This window comes from Dipodomys ordii, unplaced genomic scaffold (genome assembly GCF_000151885.1).
Source record: "Dipodomys ordii isolate 6190 unplaced genomic scaffold, Dord_2.0 Scaffold12, whole genome shotgun sequence".
NCBI classification, from domain to species: domain Eukaryota; kingdom Metazoa; phylum Chordata; class Mammalia; order Rodentia; family Heteromyidae; genus Dipodomys; species Dipodomys ordii.
The window spans coordinates 21,552,641-21,572,499 of record NW_012267228.1 but is presented as its reverse complement, the minus strand read 5'-3'; the positions used below and the strand labels follow the sequence as shown (position 1 = coordinate 21,572,499).

The window sequence follows — 19,859 nt, the reverse complement described above, 5'->3', positions numbered from 1 at the left end:
AAATCAATGGTTTTTCTTTACAAGAAATGATGAAATACAGTGGGAGAGGCTCTGGACATAAACTTGGATTTAGAGAGTATCCACCAGTTAGTTTCCTGGCCTTGATCAACACACTGAACCTGACTGAAACCAATGAGTAGTTCTGAGAATTTATGTAAGAATTGTAAACAAGGGACACATCTAAAATTTTAACATGTAATACAGCCAGAGCACCAACCAGAATGGACTTACTAGCTGTTCTGGCACATAAACTTTCTAGGATTAAACATGAATTTTTCTAGGATTAAACTATGATGGAATCAAGTTGATCTCTAGATTGTGGGAGGTGATGAAACGTATGCATGGATTAAATGTAAAAAACACTTATTGGAAAGCATTGTGATGGAAAAGGCATCAGTAGTTAGTGACCCCAAGAGAGCCATAATCTCCAATAACTTCTCCTCCTCCTCCTCCTCCTCCATTTCCTCCTCTTCCTCCTATTATTATATATTAATTTTCTTCAAGCAGTTGTACAAAGGAGATTCAATTCAACATATCAAATTACAAGGACAATGTATTTTTTTAGCCTTCAAGAAGTTTCTATTCTATGATGTGACTAAACAGCTGTTTGTTAAAATGACAAGTTACTTGTATTTCTTGACTCACAACTGAAAGAGTCCTCAAAAATGTCTACACTCAGAAATATGTAAAACAGATCTCCATTAGAATTTATCAGGTGCATACTCAACTATAATTCTTGTATATTCTTAAGAAAATAGTCCCTTTGCTTTTGCTATTGTGAAATGTTCTTTATTTCTAATAATTATTTTTGTCCTAACATTTGTGTGATATTAGCATGGACACACAGGACTTCTTGTGAGTTTCCATGATATGCATTTTTCCCAACTGAAATTAACCTGTATCATTGTATTTAAACACATCTCTTTGAAGAATATAGATTATCTTGATTTTTTAAAATACATTCTACTATATCTACCCTTTAAAAAGACGGTATGGTCCATTAATGTTTGGTATAATTACTGATATGGTTCTATTTAGAGCTATAAATTTATTATTTGTTTTGTCATTTTGATTCTTGTTCCTCTCTTCTGAAATACTCTTAGATCATTTTTAAAAGTTAGGATTTCATTTTATCTATTATTTTTCCAATGACTTGGTGGCCAAACCTACCATTTTGATCTTTCCAAATACCCTTAAAATTTCATACTATCTCACATAAAATTTTTAAATCTTTCAATGATCAAAGTCCATCTCCAACCCCTTTCCCCACTTCTTTATACTGTAATAGTTATGTGTAGCATATCCATACACATTAGAGTACAAACACCACAGGACATAGGTCCTCTGTATTTTAAAGATTTCAATACAGAAAAATGATCTTTTTATAATAACAGGCTATTTTTTCATTCCTTCTAGAATTAGGATTATATATGATGGCATCTCACTTAAACCTGAATAACTTTCTTTAACATTTCTAATGGTACAATCTGCAAGCAATAAATTCTTTTCAGTTTCTTTTATTTGAAAATGTCTTTAAGTTGTCTTCATTCTCAAGATATTTTTACTTTGCATAGAATTGTGATTTTGTATTGACACAAAGTCAAATTCTTTCTTGGTCCTTCTCCTTTCTCTGCTCCTGTACTTAAAGAAATTATGTCATAGGCTGTAGGTATGGTTCAAGGGGTAGAATGCCTGCATATTAAGTGCAAGGCCCTGAGTTCCTGCCCTAGTACCAAGAAAAATGCCCCCATCCTTGTATTTTTTCCAGTCTCTATAACTTCTGATAAGAAGTCAGTGTTGATTCGTTCAAAGCATTTTCCTCTGAAAAGAACAAATGAGCCATTTTATTCTGGCTACTATCAAGGTACCCGAGGTTCAATTAATTATTTTTTCTGTTCAAGTGCACAATTTTTTGTGTGTGCTTCAAAAAGAAATGTTCTATGGATCTGTCTTCAGATTCAAGAGCACTTTTATTGGTTACCTCCAACTGCTGTGAGTCTACTCAGTGAATTTTAACCTCAAATATTGCATTTTCAGTTCTATAATTATTTGTTTTGGCTTTGTATTGGGTTGCTTATTGGCTTTTGTGGTGCTATAGATTGAACTCAGGGCCTCACACTTGCTAGGCAGGTATTCTATTATTCACGCCATGCCTCTAGCTCTATTTTTGCTGTAGTCACTTTGGGGACTACATGGCTAGACCATGATTCTCTTGTTGACACTTTTCCTAGATGGCCATGAATCAGTGTACACTGCTGTCAGATGGGCTGAGGGTCTCATGGTAGTCTATGCTGTTTGTGTAGATTATCCTTGAAGCAAGGTCCTCCCAGTTTCTTGCTTTTGAGTAGTTAGGATGATAAGCAAGAGCCATCATCCCCAACTTCTTTTTTATATTCTGCATTTATCATTCCTTACTCAGTCAAAGTATATTTTCCTTATCTTCATAGAACCCAGTTATTACTACTTCAAAATCTTTGTCTAGTAATCCCTACATTTGGAGGACTGCTCAAAATTCCTCAACATTGCTCATACTTTGTTGGCTCTCCATATATCACACGATTGACATCTGTATCATGTGAATGTCATGGTGTGAAAAGTCTGAATTCATTTTCAATTCTCTGAAGACTATTGATTTATCTGTTTCAGCCAGCAATTAATTTGGTTATGTTCAAATTGAAAGCATTCTCCTGGGCAGTAGCTCAAATCTCAGATCAGTTCTTTCATTTTGAACTGTGTTAATCTGTCTCTACGCTTTACATGAATGACTCAGGCAACAGCCTAAACTGTTTATACTACAGAATTAGGAGCTTCCCTTCTCTGCCTCTCTTCTTCCAAGATTCTAAGCTCATGGTCTAGTGGTTGTCAGGGACCTGACCTTTCCACTGGGTCTTCAAAGCTAAAAGATTGACGGGTTTTGGTTTTGGTTTTGTTTTACTGAAGATTAGCTATCTCAAATGAAATAAACTCCGCCAGTCCTTATTCTAAGCGATACAAAAATAGGCAATTCACAGAGCACTGGCGCAGGCTTTCACGTTTTCTATTTTAACCCCACAATAAATCTATTCTTTTTTTCTTCTCTATTCTCTCTCCTTCTTTCTCCTCTCTCTCCTTTTTCTTCTCCCTCCCTCTCTTTTTCCTTCTCCCTCTTTGATGGTATTATTGACATCTGTGAGAATGTGGGATGTAGTGAAGCTTGCTTAGTCATAACAGAAATGAAAACAGATATGACTTAAGAAACATTCCTTCATATTCCCTAAGTCCTCATGTCATAATACTTTATCTTCATCTATTTTCTCATCCAGTGATAGTTAATTTTGCTTCTTTGTGTATTTTTTGTTGTTGTTCTTATTATTTGATTATTCTTTTATTACTAGAAATGGAACCTATGGCCTCATGATGCTAAGTAAGTGCTTTCCTGCTGAACCATATTCCAGTCCCGGTTTTAGTTTTAAGAAGAAAGAGAAGTCAGACTCAGGGATACCTTGATCATTTTACCAAGTACATGAAAATATGTGGAACAAAAACACAGTATAAAGTTAAATGATAAAGTATCAGTCAGATCTGACTCTTAGCCTGGCTGTGTTCAATTTCAAAGTCATATATTTTGTGCAGAATCTACCAAAGATTATCAAAAGATTATCTCCCAAAGACTGTCTACCAGGTATTCTGACACAATGTTTTTACCTCATGTTGGAGTCTCAGATATTTCTATATCTTATCTCACTGAAAGCAGCAATAGGTAATATTCTAACCGAAATAAAGTATTAAAACTCCTTCAATAGTACCCGAAGTTAATAAGTACACATTCCCTTTGAATAATAATCATTATTGCATCCATTTCTGCATGCAAGATACCTTTCTAAACCACTTTACATAAATCATCATTTAATCCTTCATAACCATTCTATGAGGTGGTTCCTATAATTATCATTATTCTATAAAGGAAGAGTCCAGACTTCAGAGAAATTAAGTGAACTGTCTGAGATCAAACAACAAGTAGCAGAAATCTTAGAGAAAAAGAAAACTGCAAAGAGGATATACTTGAAACCATTAGGAACATGCCCTTTATTGTAAGCAGAAAGAAATAGTCATTCTAAACACAGAGGAATAAGTGAGATTTCTAAAGCTTGAATATAGTCCAAAATCCCTCCCTCTCATAATTGCTGATAACAAAATGCTACCCTTTCAGATATATATTTTATATTGACAGCATTCATGTTAAAAAGAATCTTGCTTCAGGGTTTTTACAGGACTAAACAGAGCAACAATAACAAAAATATCAAGCCACTACATGCAAAATCTCACAGTAGGAATGCACATAATACCAGTGCTCCATTTCAAGTCATTGTATTTATTACTTTTAATCCTTTTTCCCAGGGAAAGGTTCTTGATAGGCAACTGATTCACTAGGGCTAGGCACTTAGCAAGTGAAGATGCCTGCTTTATCCCTCCAAAACCTGGGTTTAGTGAAGGATGCAGCAATGTCTCACAGATTTAAAAATCCTAGGGGCAAATCGGTCCAACTTCATAAGCTTTGCCTACATAAAATCATGGGTTTCAAATGAGAGAAAAGGAAGGCAGGGCCAAGGATAAGTAAGCAAGCAATACCAAATAGACAAAGAACACTGAGGTCTTCCTGAAAGCTAGGCAAGGAGTATAGTATTTTGGAGGTGGGGAGGACATAGACTATTCAATAGATGCAGATTTACTGTTTGGTGAGAACCTAGGATTTTCCATAAGGGGAATATATTGGCAGACAAAAGAATGATAGGAAAGGAGAGGAGAATAAGATCATGCCATCTGCAAAGTGGGAGAGTTTTGTTCATCTTTCCCTATTTAAATCCCCTTTATGTTTGTATCTTGTCTCATTGCTCTTGCCAGGTATTCTAATACTAAAGTGAAGAGAAGTGGAGAGAGTGGACATCCTTGTCTCATTCCTGAATTTAGATGAAATGGCTTTAGTTTTTCGCCATTAAGGAACATAGGTCCCATGGTTTCCCTTATCTGCAATAACTAGTATATGTCTAGGACAAGCAGAAGAAGTCAAAAGCTATGTACATATGACCATATAACCTGATGCTAAGCAAAATGAACCTCAAGATAGGGACACAAGAGATTTTATATTTCTTGTTGTTATTTTTAATGTACTTATAATGTACTATGTGGGGTTTTTTGTTTCTTTGTTTGTTCTTCCCCCATGGTACAACCCCTGTTGTCACTGTATTTGATTCTGGTGCCCTGCATGTTGTATATACATTTTTCTAATTTGGGGAGGGGAAGGCAAATAACAAAATGCTGAAATAAGGATACAGGAAGACCCATCGAAACAATGAGATGTACAATACAGTATGTTGAAAATGAACTTTACAACTTTACAGGGGAGGGAGGAGTTGGGAAGGTGGGGAGGAAAGGGATGATAGGGGAAAAATAAAGGAGGGGGTAACAATGCTCAATAGGATGTAGACTCATTACCTTGCTCATGTAACTGTAACACCTCTGTACAGTATCTTTACAATAAAAATATATTAAGAAAATAAAGGAAAGGAGTAGTTCCATGAGGGTAAAGTTAAATGAACATAACCAAATAGGCATGGTGATGCATAGCTATAATTCTAGCACTTGGAAAGCTGAGGCAAGAAATATCAATTTCCAGACTAGCCTGAGCTAGAAAAATCCTGCTTCAACAAAATTAAAAGAACAATAAATAAGCAAGCAAGCATATACATTTACCCTGTGCTGAAGAAATTACCAGATTAGTATTACAACAGGGAAAGTTATGATACCTTTCCTGACCAACTATGAATATCACAATCAATGCTCCTATACCGAAAGACAGTTAAGAGAAATTTTTAACAGATGTATCTAATTCATGTGACATAAGATACTTCAGAAATGAAACCTTACAGATTTGATCCATTTTTATGCTTTGATTTAAAAAAATAACTAGCCACATAGAAATGTAATTGGACACAGAAGTTATGAATTACAGGTAATGGACGTAGAAGAAAAAGCCAGAAACGCCTATCAGTTTATATTTTTATTGGTCTTTCTGTGTGGCCAAGATTCCTTTTTTTCCAGGTATAGCACAAAACCCTTTCTGGAATGAGGGAATGTAGGACCTACTATCAGACAAGCAAAGTAAGTAATAGAATTTTTGTGCAGTTTACCCTTACCGAAGAAATTTTCACAAGAAAGTTAGAGTAATATTTCTCGGTTTTATGGCTGGCTTTGAAGAAGGGAGATCCTAGATTCTACAGATTGTGCTGAGGAAGAATGGGGAGCAGGAAAAATCAGAATGACACTGCTTCTGAGCCCCTGCCAATGTCCTTCCATTCAGAGTACACAATATGCCAAGCTCCATTCTTTGGAGGATGCTTTTCTAAGCACTGACAGTATGCTTGTTTTCCTTTATTGCTATAATTTTGTAAAAGATACATATTTAACTTATCCATTGAAACTGTTCAAAGATGTATAAAAGGCAAGTAATCCCCAAACCATTTTAGAAGGTAAGTCTCATGGGAGAAGCCTCCTTCTGTTGCTATTTCTTTTCAATTCCACCATCATGCTCAAAGCCATGTATGGCACAACACTTGACTTTGTAACTATTTCATCTTCTTTTACACACAAAAAATATTAAATATGTGTAACTGGCTGGCTGGGGGGGGGACAATATAATGGCATGTCAATCAGGTAACAGTTAAGCTACATTTCACAAAAAAGAGAAGGTAATGCTTCTTTCAGAAAGTCAAGTCATCACTCCTTCATTTAACTGACATAATATTTATATTCCAATTTTAAGCTGGGAGCTACAAATAGAAATCGAGAGAGGGTAAATTCTCTAAGGGAATCTAGCTTTGACACATTACCATTTTAAAAGCTCTGTTTTGTATGTGAAGGGGGTGTTACTAGTGTTATAAGGATGTCTATAGAAGGTCAGTTATGTCATATGCTTAAAAAAATTAAAAGTTAAGCCAACATTACCTTTCAGACTACTGCTGTGTCTCCGTCGATTCCACAGCTCAGGCTGCACAGACTTTCTGCAAGAGGGGCAAAGCCAAGAGGTCGTCCTAGGACACCTATACCAGGAACAAAAAATCCAGATGATTATTTTAGGGGTGGGCCATACAGCTTCCAGGTACAACTTCATTAGGAACATTCACTGTGAGTACTGAGCTGGCGTCAGTTAAAGCTTGGGTGCAATTTCAGAAGGTTCATCATTACTGTGCAGAAGAGTGATGTGACTCAGGGAAACTTAAGTAAGTCATAGAGGACCACACAAAGGAAGTAGCAGGAGGACAATCTCCACTTGCAGAGATGCACAGTTTAGAAACTGAGGCGTTCATTGTGTAAACACATGATCCAGACCTGAGAGTCTGGTATAAAAGACTCCTTCCTGGCTTTGTGGTGTTCTATGTCAAATCCTCTGATGAAGCAATTGTGGGCCACTTTACTTCCTTTCCTTTGGCACCCTAGTATCCACTAAAATCTGAAGGAATATTACCAGGGAGAGAACACAGATTTTTTTTTTGGTTCAGTTGGCCTAAATTTGCATCCCAGTATTGAGCTGTTTCTGTGACCTGTACAGCTCTTCAACTCTATTGATCTTCACATCCACCTCTGTCAAATGAAGGGTACTTTTTTGTCTAAATGAGGATCAAATACCAAGCATAGTTTCTGGAACATGTTACACAAATTGAGACCACCATACTCCCATCTTATTTGCAAAGATCTCTCTAAAGCAGAGAAGTGACAAAGAAGCCAAAGAGGTCTCATTGCTCATAAATCACTCTAAGACACAGTACTAATTCCTCACCTGGTAAGCCTCTTTTTTGCTCTAATCTTTACCTCAGTATACTATTCTTGGAAATTAAAAAAATACATCAGAATCATGAACACCAATTCATTCTCTAAGATTTTGCTTAAGGGCCAATGTTTCCCTTTTTTAAAATCAAATAACTTTGGATCTTGTCATCTTATTTAGTCTGCTCAAGTCTGTAACCAGAAGCATTGCAATCATTCCTTCAACAAATATTTATGAAGATTATACTGAGATATATCAAGTCCTAGTCATTATAGTAATGAACATAATAGTCCTATATCCTTCTGTCTGGTTGCCTACATTCTAGTGAGGGAAGACAGATAAACAAAATAAATATGCAAAATACATGGTTGCTAAATAGTGTTAAGTGCTATGAAGAAACAAGTAGAAAGGGAAATCATGTTATAGGTTGAACTATGTTCCCCTTGCCTTTCAGAAAAAAAATATGCTGAATTTCTGATCACTAATAAAATTTCTGATCCTAAATAAAATCAGAACATGATTTTATTGAATATGTAAAAAGTTAAGTTGATGTCATTCTAGAATAGGATGGACCTCTAATCCAATATTTCTGGTGAACTTGTAAAAAGATGACACTTTTCCAGACACCAGTGGCTCATACCTGCAATCCTAGCTACTCAGAGGGATTATGCAAGAAAGGCATTTAAATATGAGAATATAGATGTTTCATAAATAATATGTGAATGTTAAAGCAAAAAGGAAAATTAAGAGTATATATGCATTGTAGATACACACACATATATGTCTGTTACAGTATAAACAATGGACAGGTCAAGTATATTTCAAATTTATGATAGGGAATTTTGGGGCTAAGGTTACAGGTAGGAGATAAGGAAATAAGGAAAGGACAAGTCATGTTATTTAAAAAGAGAATATAGATATCAATAATTTTTGAAAGAGAAGAACAACACTGCAAGCAAATCTGAGCCATCCAAAAGAGATCTTTATTATTGGGTAATAGAAATAAAAGCCAGGTGCTGGTGGCTCACATCTATAATCTTAGCTACTCAGGAGGTTGAGATCTGATGATCGAGGTTCAAAGCCATCCTGGGCAGGAAAATCCATGAGACTCTTATCTCCAATTAACCACCAGAAAACTGGAAGTGGAGCTTTGGCTCAAAGTGGAAAAGTATTAGCCTTGAGCAGACAAGTTCAACGACAGTACACAGGCCCTGAGTTCAAGCCCCATGACCAATAAAGATAACAAAAAAAGAAAAGACTTTAATTGTTATACTTACATTAAAAAAAATTGATGGGCTGGGAAGGTGGCTCAGTGGTAGAGCGTTTGCCTTGCATGCATTAAACCCTGGGTTCAATTCCTCAACACCACATAAGTAGAAAAAGCCACTGTGACTCAAACGGTAGAGCACTAGCCTTGAGCTGAAGAGCTGAGGGACAGAGCCCAGGCCCAGCGTTCAGGCCCCATGACTGACAGACAAAAAAAAATGAAAATTGAAAATAAAAAGGAGAAAAGGAGGGAGCAAAAGAAGGATGAAAGGAAAGGTAGAAAGGAGAGATAGAGAAGTAGGAAGGGAGGGAGACAGGAAGGGAAGAAGAGAGAGGGATGGAGGGAGGGAGCTTACCACCACTTCTGGGGTGCATTTAAGTTGCTCACAGGTGGTTGGTTTCCTGAGGATAAATTTCAAAACTATTTTTTGTATTGCTTTTTTATTTTGGTTGCTTCATCTCTGTGCTGTACTGAGATCAAACCCAGGGCCTTATGCATAGTAGATATGTGTTTTGCCACTGAGCTACACCCTCTTGTCCCATAACTATGTTTTGATAATCAGTGAGACAATGATTCCTCCTCGGCTGTCATAGCATGGAGGACTGAATTTAATTTCAGCCAGCAGAGGGAACCATCTGTCATTTGGAAGGACAAGGAGTCCTCTGCCAGGGGACACCAGAACACTACCAGCAGCCGTCACCTTCAGCATATCCCACACACCCCTGAAGCCACCAATACCACAGGAAAGAAACAATACACAGTTACAAAATGAACCCACAGACATCTTTTCAACCTTTCTAAAAAGCACACTGCAATTTTCTGGAATCCAGGGAACAATATGCTTGATTAGTTCTTCAGCAGCCTTAACAATTTTGCTTTTTCATATTTCTATCCTTGCAGCAAGTTAGCCATTAACCTCACATGTTCTAGGCATTGAGATGAGCTTTTCCTCCTACAAAATGGAACCTTTGCTTTCAAAAATGAATTTGCTTTAGGATAATTCATTTTGGCCATTACTAATCAAAGCTGTTCTCTGAGCCAAGAAGGTCATTCTTTAAAGAGGCTGGACTTGGGAAAAATGCTTCTTGTCTTTCTGGAGGCAGAATTTATGAAGAAAAAAGCTTACAGGAAAGTTCACTAATCATGAAATGAAATGCTGACCTGAACACTCCCTTTGAGACAATTATTATTTGTTTAAAAATGCCTTATTTGAAGACTTACTTGGGAGGCCCTAGATTTTTAGAAAATTGTAAGCCTAACCCTTTAAAGAAAAAAATATGGCAATCCTCCAATTATTATGTTTTTGTTACTAGAAAGCAGAAGGTACAATCAAATGCTGGATTTTCCTTAACTGCTTGCCTCCTCCCCCCCCCACCCCGCCCCGCCTCCAGCCCTAATACTTAAATATCATCAGTTTGTGTTTTGTATCCTACAGATGGGGGTTTAGATTGGTTTGAATCAAGGAAACAAACCAGGTGGAAGGGGAATTTCATGAAGAAGTTACAAATGTAAATGTGTTATTTTGTGTCTCTGAATTTGGGGGATGATAAACACGATTCCACACAGGGAAATTAGACTTTTCAGGGCTAATACTATAGGGAATCATTTAATTTGTCTGCCCAAGTAATCATCATAATATGGCTACTGTGCACTGCAGTACAGACCGAGTTTTCAATTTCAAATGAACACATGAAGTACGTAAGTCCTTATGAACTGAACTGCAGCAAAGGCTGGTACACTCAGCAAGGCTGTGCACCAAGAGAGGCTGGTTGCAGAAGACAATAAATGGGAAGAATCATATGGCCTCTGTTTTTCCATTTTCTATTTCTAGATAAAAAGACCACTGGACCCTCACAATGAACCTAAAGCTACTTTCAGTTATCACAGGGAACTTGTCCCATTATCCGGGACATTAGGACACCATCAATCATAAACCTGAAAAAGCTGCAGCAAAGCAGCACAGGAATATCCTTTTGCATTGTGGTTAAGGACATGGGTTTGAATCCTGGATTTTAACAGTTACCTGGACATGACTATCCAAATCTTAAATCTCCATGCTCACTTTCCTCATTGAGAAATGGAGCTAATCATTCTGACTACTTAATAAAGTTATGAGGAGATTCACTGAGATAATTTACATGTTAGAATTTAACACAGCGGTTACCACTACCTCTTATCATCACAGCTATCATCGTTATTTCCCTTCAAAGTTCATTTAAACAGGACTCAACTCATTGTTTAGTAATTATTTTCATTCATTTAATGAAGTATATATTTTATATACATTTAAGAAATGTCAGCACTATGGTAGGAGCTAGGTACGAAGCTGATCAAAACCTGAAAGCAATTCAAGGAGACAGACATGAATGGAAGATATCCACAGGGAGTGAACTCTTTCTAGTTGTACACAGAGCTTAGAAGGAGCAGATCAGCCTAAGACAGACTAAAACAAATGAGGTAAGTTAAACTTGCGGCCTAGAACAAGAGAATGAGACAACCAAGGCATCAAAGGAAGGCTTTTTAGGGGAAGAGAATAAACTTTCAAAGACATGACTGTTACTGAAATCTGGTACAAAGCTATACAGTGAATGCTTGCATCATTGCTGGAATATATGTCAAGTATGAAAAATATGCCAGGCACTGTGCATGAACTATGACCTCATTCTTACCTCCTAATACCTAATACTTTGTTTATACCCCACAAGCGAGGTGCAATGGCTCACTCAACAGGCTGAGATCTGAGGATCGTGGTTCAAAGCTAGCCTGGGCAGGAAAGCCCATGAGACTCTTACGTCCAATTAACCTCCAGAAAATCAGAAGTGGTGCTGGCTCAAGTAGTAGCACACTGGCCTTGAGCTGAAGCTGAAGAGCTCAGGGCCAGTTCCCAGGCCCAGAGTTCAAGCCCCACAACCAACAAAAAAGGAAGAAGGAAAGAAGGAAGGAAGGAAGGAAAGAAAAATGTCTTACAAAGCTGGGCACCCATGGCTCATGACTATCATCCTTGCTACTCAGTAGGCTGACATCTTAGGATCAAGGTTCGAAGCCAACCCTGGGCAAAAAGGCTGTGAGACTCATCTCCAATTAGCCAGAAAAAAAAAAGCTTGAAGTAGAGCTGTGGTTCAACTGGTAGACTGCAAAAAAAAATACACTACAATAAACTACTAAGTCCCATTTTTGTTTTTATCTCAAAAAGCTGTTTCCAAATACAAGAAAATGTATGTTGTATTGGCCTTAGAGGTCAATATACCTACGCCAAAATTAGCTCAGTACATCATCCTACTGGCTTCCACATCTAATTCTTGGCTGGTTGCTACATAATTTGCATATCACTTTTGATTGAATCAACAGTCTCAATCAACAGTTTCACACAGCTGATCAAGAAAGGCAAAGAATATTTTCCAGAGCCTTCATCATAACGGGGTGTTGGATCTTGTCAAATGCTTTTTCTGCATCTATTGAGATAACCATGTGGCTTTTATTCTTGCTCTTATTGATGTGATGAATTATATTAATTGATTTGCATATACTGAACCAGCTTTGACTCCCTGAAATGAATCCTGTTTGATCGTGGTATATGATTTTTTGTATGAATTGTTGGTCGATTGGCCAAAATTTTTCTGAGAAGTTTTGCATCAATGTTCATCAAAGAAATGGGTCTATAGTTCTCTTTTTTGATGAGTCCCTGCCTGGTTTGGGGATGAGGGTTATGATGGCTTCATAGAGTTCAGTAGTGAACTTTCTCTTTCAATTTTATCTCACCCCAGTTGGAATGGCTATAATCAAGAACTCTAATAACAACAGATGCTGGAGGGGATGTGGACAGAAGGGAACCCTACTGCATTGTTGGTGGGAATGTAAACTTGTTCAACCACTTTGGAAAGTAGAATGGAGGTTCCTCAAAAGACTCCACATAGAGCTCCCTTATGACCCAGCAATCCCACTTTTGGGCATCTACCCAAATGATCACAAACAAGACTATACCCCCAGCACAACTATGTTTATTGCAGCATTATTTGCCATAGCTAAGATATAGAACCAACCCAGATGCCCCTCAGTAGATGAATGGATCAAGAAAATATGGTGTATATATACACAATGGAATTCTATGCCTCCATCAGAAAGAATGGCATTGCTCCATTTGTTAGGAAATGGAAAAACTTGGAAAAAATTATATTAAGTGAAGTAAGCCAGGCGCAAAGAAACACAGGTCCCATCGTTTCCCTTATTTACAATAACTAGTATAATAACTAGACAAGCAGAAAAGGTCAGATAAGATGATGTTAAGGGAAATGAATCCCAAGGACACAAGTGGTTTTTTTCTTTCTTGCTATTGTTTCTAACGTATTTATAAGGTACCATGTTATTTTTTTGTTGCTTTGTATGTCCCACCCCTACAATATAACCCAAGTTTCCACTGTATTTGATGTTGGTATAATTTTGGAAGCAGAAGGGAAAAAATAAATTGTTTAAATAGGGATACAGGTGGACCCATTGCAACAATAAGATGTACAAGACGCTATGTCGAAAAATGAACTTTACAATTTAGGCAGGGGTGTGGGTGTGGGGGGGGAATGTAGTTGTGGAGATGGGAGGGAAGGGATGGTAGGAGAAAAACAAAGGAGGAGGCGACAATGCTTGGTAAGAAATGTACTCATTGCCTTGTTCATGTGATTGTAACCCCTCTGTACAGTATTTTCACAATAAAAAAACTTACTTAAAAAAAGAAAGGTAAAGAAGAGTAAAAAGAGCAGAGCATAAAGGCAATTTTCTTAAGATCTGGAAATAGTCAATATGCCTTTTGCAATTTAAATTATGCCTAACATCTATGAAGAATACAAACCTTTCCTGGATCAAGTTGGGGTCCATGATGAGTAGGGACAGGTAAATCTTGGTAAGAGATAAAAAAAATAATAAATGCCACTTCCAAATGTGACTACAGGAGTCCAGCATGTACTATGCCTAAATATGCTTCTTTTATTATTCATTCTTATGTGTGTACCAGTCTGAGAGCCTGAACTGAGGGCATGGGAACTATCTCTGAGCTCTTTTGCACAAGGTTAATGCTCTACCATTCTAACCACAGCTCCACTTCTGGCTTTTTGGTGATTATTTCGAGGTAAGCATCTCGCTGACTTTCTTACCTGAACTGACTTTGAACCCTGATCCTCAGCCTCCCAAGAGCTAGAGTTACAGGTGTGAGGTTTCTATGCCCAGCTGGAACTGGTTATTTTGAGAGATCACAACAGCAAAGGAAGCTCTGAAGACAAAATAGAATCATCAGTTCTTGGCTGGATATGGTGTAGCACACCTCTACTTACAGCTATACTGGAGGCAACGATCAAGAACATCCTACTTTGATGCTCGCAGGCAAAAAGTTAGCAAGACCCCATTTTGACAAATGAGCTAGGTGTGATGGTATATACTTTTCATCCCATCTAGTGTAGGAAAGAAGATAATAGTTTAAGGTTGGCCAACGCAAAATAAAACTATCTAAAAAATAGCTAAAACAAAAAAAGAAGAGGAAGAGAAAAGAAAAGGAGAAATCAGAAGAAGGGGAGAGAAGGAAAGACGAAGAGGAACAAAGAGGAGGCAACAATGCTTGATAAGAAATGTACTCGTTATCTTGCCCATGTAACTGTAACTCCTCTGTACGGTATTCTCACAATTAAAAGAAAATGTAAATTTATAAGGAAATCTCAATTTACAAAGGTGTCTCCTGTTTCAGAAAAAGAATATGGCAAGATCATTAAAACCTCTGATCAATGATCAATGCAAAAGATAGGGACTTACACCTACATGAGAAACCTTCCTATTTGTACCCTATTTTTCTAGGGTGTCTCTAACTGGCCTGCTCACACACCATTCTTTCTTTGGTTCAGTTGGTACTGGTATTTGAGCCTGAACTGAAAGCTTTAACTTTGAGATATACTCTTATTTCTAAGTATTTCTACGTTCTACATGAAATACATACATACCATACATACATACATACTTATATACATACACACATATATTTATTATTAAATTTCAGGGTTTTTTCCTTGTTCATTGTTCTTTTGTTGCAGAAGTCCATTCTGACTAAGGATTATGAAAAATAAAGAAGAAATAAATTCTTTTTCTGTCCACACACTACTTCTCTCTCTTCTTCCAATTACAAGGGAGATGCTAAAGAGTGGCTGAAAAGTTTAACATGATTTTCAATGTAAAGTAGCCACAGACCAGTGGTAAGTGAACTTTAAGGTATTATTAGAGTTTCAGGGAATGGGTTCTTTATGATAGAATCTTTCTCCTTGCTCTAGTACTAGTACAAACAAGAGAAATGTCATCATTTTACCTGATGTCTAAGTAATAGGGGGAAATGCTGTTTTTCTATGACAGAATGGAAACACATTCCATTTCCTAATGTTCTCTCAGTTATTTCGAAAGGAAAAAATAACTTTCTAGTCTTTTTGTTTCACCTGCACTGAGAAAATAAAGCTATAAAATAAACTATCTAGTTAACTATTGGGAAGGGGGGATCAATTTAAAAGATTCTTATTTTATCAGTACTATGGTACTATGGAATTCTTTCTTCTCAAGGCCCAATCAATCCAATTTACACACACGAAACAAAATGGCAAATGTCGCATTTAAGGAGGTTTTAAAAACATCTCATTTTGAGCTTCATTCGACATGTTAATAAGACTTTCTGAATTAGTCTCTGGTCACGTACTGTGGGCTGATGTGTTATAACAGCAGTAAATAGTGTTCAGCCTGCTTCAAGTAGCTTTCATCATGCTTAAATTCTCTGACAGGTGGAAAACCTTTAAGATTAAATCATTTCTGTATTCTCCTACAAAACTCTTTAATGCTAAATAAGTCTACCACTTTACCAGCTAGTTGATAAAACCAAACAGAAAATAATATTAGGTAATGGTACTTGAGGAAATAGTTAAAAGGGAGATCCAGAAGGTAAGATTGTGATCACACTATAATGAGGAGCTTCTCAAATGGCATGGTGAGGGAAGGAAGGAGTCGCAGTTAAATAGCGTATGTTTTTAAAAGGTAAGTTATTCTGTAAAGCAATTACCAAAATGTGAGACTTCCTCTCATGGTTCTCAACCTTCAGTCTGAAAGAGAACTTCTTATAATGTTAGACTAAGAAAGCCAATTACTTCTGCACTAAACTCCATTCTGAAACTCTAGACTTGAGAGTTCAAATAAAAAGGAAAAAATACCATCTTGGAAAGTGTTCTTCTAAGTCTTCACTAGCAACTCTGACTTTATATAAACGTATACTCTAAAAAAGATGAATAAGAACTAACCTATTCCATCTCAAAGTAGAGAAGGAACTGAGGAAAAAGACGCACTAGAGTTCCATTTATAGTTTCACCATTTACCAGCTCTGAGGTTTAGATCATGTTTACAATAAAATATATAACAATAAAAAAACTAACAATTACTGAGTACAATTACAGAGTACTTAGTATATCAAGGACTTTCCCAATAGTAGCTAATTTGATCTTTAGAAATTATGGGAAGAAACTGTCATGACACCATGTTAAGAGAAAAACAGATTAAGAGTATGCTAGCTTTGCAACACTATGACTGACAAACAAAAGGGGGAAAAAAGGTTATTTGGGGAAAAAAAAGATTTATTAAAGCCAACGTTATTGTGATTTTAGAGGTATGAGTTTCTGCTGGCTTGACCCTGCTGCTTTGGGCAAGGGACTTGAGACCCCATAGCCCTCCCAAGGCATAGTTCTAATCTCCTAACTCTACCTACTTTAACCACCTAAGGGCTCTGCCATGTCCCATAGCACAACTGGCTGGAAACCAAAAGCATCGCTCCTTGGGAATGCTTTCAAGACCCAAGCTAGAGAAAAAAGTTGGTCTAAGCCCACTTCCCGGCTCTGAGGGAGATCAGGGTCCAAACACAAAACTCTCCAAGCCCAGAAGCCTGGCCCTTAGCCACCTACTCTGCACAAGTTTAATACACGCCTAGGATGTTGCAAAAAGTTTTCAGCAGATGATATTATTTACTTATGTATGTATGCATTCCCGTTGCTTGCTGTGTTGGGCAGAACCAGGTCAGGACGCAGCCCTTCTGCACTGCAGCTGAGAAAGACTGCAGCCGTGCAGCAGACAATACCTGTTAACGTTATAGCTTGCTTCGCTGTTGGCTGCCACCGCGGCTGAAAGGTGAATACAAAGAACTTAATTCTGGAAAGAAGTCCCTCCATTGGAAGTTGCTGTTGCTCTGCCCTCAAGAGCCTTGAGTGAAGAGGCTTTATACTCGAGGCTGCACTCTGATTGGTTACTCCTATAGAAGAATTGACCAATCATTGAAGATCTAAGGAGTCAATGAAGATCTAAGGAGTCACTGGAGGTGGGAGGAGGGGAGAGGGAGGGATATCTGCAGACCTGAAATGGAAGTTCTCAATTGGGCGGGTCATGTGCATTTCCCATTAGCTCTCCAAACTGCAGAACTAGGAAGGATGGAATCAACACATTCTATTCCCCATTGATGGTATTTTTCTTAAAACAACCTTTAATTTTCTGAGAGCTTGTCTCCTCTTCCCCAAAGCAGAAATTTCTTCTTTCCACAGCAAGATGTTCTCCAGGGGACTTGAGCCATCATTAATCTACCAAACTTTTACCTTTTCACTAAATCGATCCTTTCACAATCAGGTGTTAAGATCTACAACTTGGTAGTATAATAGAAAAATCTCCAATTCTGAAGTGACTTTGTAGCTCAGGAGATCAGCTTTGCCTCAAAGCCACAGGTAAGAGTACAAGATCTTCCTAAATGTATGATGTGATCACATCCCAGTAGTTGCAAATATCATAAGTAAAAATGAATTTAGTACACCTCACCTTGTGAACAACTGCCACTATCCAGCATTGCTAAAGAGGATCATATGTACCTTTCACTTGCCTGGGGAAGTTTGCCATTTAAATCAGAAATATGGTTTTTATTGAGCCCACATACTGCTTTTTGCCCCCATCATCAAGTTCAAACTCACTAATTCAAATCATCTTAAAGTTACTTTTCATGGCTTAGACATAATACTAGAGCTATGAGTGGACAATAACAATAACAGCTAGCACATATATAATGTTTTCTATTGTAATGTTGAATAATTTTTCCCCACATTAAATCATACAATCTTCACAATGATCTTAAGAGAATGACTATTTTTCATTATTATTTTACAGTTGAGGAAACACTGGCAAAGACAAAAAAGTATTACATTATTTGACCTAAAGCAAAGTTGCAGATCCAGGAGTCCCTTTCCAAGAGAAAACTATATACATTGGATGAATACCTAGTGATACACAAAAGATCCATTTGCCATATATTAATGTGTATGCTAATCTCTTCAAGGTGTGTGTGTGTGTATATGTGTGTGTGTGTGTGTATTCCAGTCCTGAGGCTTGAACTCAGGACTTGGGGTCTGTCCCTGAGCTTTTTCAGTCAAGTCTAGCACTCTGCAACTTGATCCACAGCTCCACTTCTGGCTCTTTGGTGGTTTATTGGAATCCCATGGATTTCCTGTCCAAACTAGCTTCAAACCACAGTCCTCAGATCTCAGCCTCTGGAGTAACTAGGATTACAGACATGAGCCCTGGGGCCGCACAGGCATCTGGGTCTCACCCAGGTTTTAAGAGAAACTTGGGAAGATCAAACAATTCATAAGTATATCCATAGGGCCTGCCTACTTCTATCATTTGCAGAGGATAACATTTTAAAAACCAACTTCAATGGGAAATAGCTAAAAAGTGATGGATCCTATACATCAAGTATGTGCGGTTGGTACATTTGCTCTATATTTCCTGGAGAATCACTCTCTTTGGGTATATAATATGTTGCTTTAGTCTTAATAATAACAAGTACTATGCTTCCATAAAGGTTGTTTTTTTTCTGGTTTCAATTTGGGAGAACTACAGTCTCATTCATTTTAAAGCTTATTTTAACAATATATTTTTCTTAACCCAGTAGATGAGGAGTATTTCAGCATGTAATAAAAGTTAAGATTTATTAAATTTTTATACTAAGAATTCAAGATTCTGCCAGATACCAGTGATACCCACTAACATCCTTACTGGCATTTAGCATTATCTTTTTTTTTTAATCTTAACTCTTCCCTTATGAGTGTACTGATACCTCATTGTGGGATTTTAAAAATTTTGTCCATTATATGATTCCAGAAATTTATCTTTTTTGATTGGTTTATACTAGTTACATTGGGTTATACATGTTTACACTGAATTCCAACTCACTGTGGTTTAAATTTGGAGTTCTCTGATGGCTAATAATTCACATGCTTATCTACTACCTGTACAATATCTTCAGTAAATTGTCTGCTATGCTTGTTATGTTTTTGAATTGGATTGTTCAATATTTTTGAGTGTCCTTTGTGTATTTTAAATACTTTATCACATTCATACTTTGCAAATATTTCTCTCTGTCACCTTCTATGACATATGTTGAATTAATTTTAATGTATGGTGTAAGATATAGCTTGAGATCTTTTTTTTTTTTTTTTTTGTCGGCCGTGGGGCTTGAACTCTGGGCCTGGGCGCTGTCCCTCAGCAATTCAGCTCAAGGCGAGCGCTCTACCACTTGAGCTACAGCGCCACTTCCAGTTTTCTGGTGGTTTATTGGAGATAGGAGTCTCACGGTCTCTCCTGCCCGGGCTGGCTTTGAACCGCGATCCTCAGATCTCAGCCTCCTGAGTAGCTAGGATTACAGGCGTGAGCCACCAGCGCCCGGCTAGCTTGAGATCATTTTTTGGTCAATTGCTCCTG

At 37.4% G+C, this 19,859-nt stretch overlaps 1 protein-coding gene across 1 annotated transcript in view; it reads right to left on the bottom strand.

Annotated features, from left to right (window-relative positions):
- Positions 1–19,859, bottom strand: part of Fhit (fragile histidine triad) — a 1,339,970-nt gene that overhangs the window by 971,869 nt on the left and 348,242 nt on the right. Inside the window, exon 3 of the mRNA XM_013010313.1 lies at positions 6,982–7,076. The gene's annotated coding sequence lies outside the window, so the exon portion shown is untranslated. The remainder of the gene's footprint in view (positions 1–6,981; positions 7,077–19,859) is intronic.